Here is a 2,151-nt window from a genome sequence, read left to right on the forward strand (position 1 = left end):
ACACATAGTAAAACAAACTCAGTGTCATTAAGTAGATTCTGTCTCACAGCAACTCTATAAAATATCTGAGATGGTAAATAGCCTTGTCTTTTCCCCATGAAGTGGATTGTGGTTTTGAACTTCCAACACTGCAGTTATTAACCAGATGCTTAAAACATTATGACACCAGAGTCCTTAAAAATAGTCATTCTACTAGTGATCGGCTGGCTGCTTCCAGCCCAGTAGAGAGGTGGAAAGCTGGCAGTGTGCCAGTAATCTTCAAAAGGCAGGAAGTACCCCAGCTCTGCCACTTAACTATTCTCTCCAGGGGGAAGGGAAGCTGGCCCCCCCCACCCCCCCCTGCACAGTTCACTGCCCTGGTATTTCCTCTGTCCCAGGCTTTGCATGACTGCCATGGTACAGTCTTATCTCAAACTGTTTCCTGTGATCTGTGGGTTTTGGCGTTTCAGTGAGTTTGCTGAAATGTCGAAGAAATATTTCCAAACTTCGGTGTTCAATGAAATTTTTGTTCAAGTTTGAAATGGAGAGAGCAAATTAAAAGGTACTGAGCCTTTGACAGATTGGTGAGTACTGGCACGTGAGCTCTAGATCAGGAGCACTTCCCACCTGTAGTCAGTGGGAAAGGAAAACAGTGCTTTGAAAGTTCCTCCTTCAACCTACACCCTTAGTCCTCATGAGAGAGATGCGTTCTCAAGGGAGCCCTGGCTTCTTGGAAGCGCTTGCCTAGGTGAGACACAGTGCATCAAAATAACTTTTGGGGGACAGGTATGTTTTTCTTGCAGCTGCGGTTGTAAAGTCTTGGCAAGACGAGCAGTGTGGCCAGAATGTTGAGCTGTTGAGTGTGTAAATGCAAAGGACCACATATACTGTAATCGAAAGGTCCTAAAAAGAGCACAGGAAGAGGTTGCTGTGAACTTTTAAGTGGCCCTACTGCGTAGAAGCATTCAGATGTCACTTGATGATCTATCTGTAAGGGGTCTTCCTGATTTGGGAATGTATTAGGGATACAGATATTCCTTTTGGTTGGCCTTAATGAGAATTACAAAGATGACATGTGCTTTTCTCTCCTTCCTTTTTTTCTCCCCCCAAACCTCAGTGGTCTTCCTACAGGGAATGGATAACCATTTTAACTGTATTTTTTGCAGTCCATACCTTCTTGGGAATACAATTGGCTAACTTTTTATTTTTGGTCTGGCTGTGGTGGTGTGCAAAACTCCGTTCATTGCTATTTTGTCACACTGCAACACTTTACAGATGTGGAAGATGTGAAATTTGTCATCAACTCTGACTATCCTAACTCCTCAGAGGATTATAGTCATCGAATTGGAAGAACTGCTTGCAGTATCCAAACGGGCACAGCATACACCTTCTTTACACCCAATAACCTAAAGCAAGTGAGCGACCTTATCTCTGTGCTGCGTGAAGCCAATCAAGCAATTAATCCCAAGTTGCTTCAGCTGGTCGAAGACAGAGGTGGAAGACAGAGGGCAACCTTTGCTATGAGATAGCATTGCTTATTTATTGGAGGTCATGTGGTTTGTCTCGAATCAATAGAGCCGAGCAATTGTAAAACACTTGTGACAAAGCTACCTAACTTCCTCTTTTTTAACAATGATTTGTGTCATGGAAATACTGTTTGCCATTTATTTCCAGCAGGTCGTTCCAGGGGTAGAGGAGGCACCAACGATGCCTGACGGGACAGATAATCTGAAGGTAAAAGGGGTGGATTCAATACCTTTAGAGACAGGGAAAACTATGATAGACGTGACTCTAGTCTGCTTAAGAGAGATTTGGGGGCAAAAACCCCAAACGGTGTTTACACAGCTGCAAATTACAACAATGGGAGGTTTGGAAGTAATTTTGTGTCTGCTGGTATGCAGACCAGTTTTAGGACTGGTAATCCAACAGGGACTTACCAGAATGGTTATGATAGCTCTCAGCAATATGGAGCTAACATTCCAAATATGCACAACGGGATGACCCAGCAGGCAGCATATGCATATCCTGCTCCTGCAGCTGCACCTATGGTTGGTGATCCAACGCCAACAGGATATTCTCAATAAGACTCTAGAGGTATATGTAAATGTCTGTTTCATAATTGCTCTTTATATTGTGTGTTATCAGACAAGATAGTTATTTAAGAAACATGGT

The 2,151-nt window shown here is 43.3% G+C and overlaps 1 protein-coding gene across 1 annotated transcript in view; it reads right to left on the reverse strand.

Annotated features, from left to right (window-relative positions):
• The window catches only part of LOC101664149 (glutamate carboxypeptidase 2), a 59,509-nt gene that overhangs the window by 1,306 nt on the left and 56,052 nt on the right, over positions 1–2,151 (reverse strand). The gene's annotated exons all lie outside the window — the stretch shown is intronic.

The sequence above is a fragment of the Echinops telfairi genome, unplaced genomic scaffold, assembly GCF_000313985.2.
Source record: "Echinops telfairi isolate 266 unplaced genomic scaffold, ASM31398v2 ScPeMD7_1713;HRSCAF=2227, whole genome shotgun sequence".
Lineage (NCBI taxonomy): Eukaryota > Metazoa > Chordata > Mammalia > Afrosoricida > Tenrecidae > Echinops > Echinops telfairi.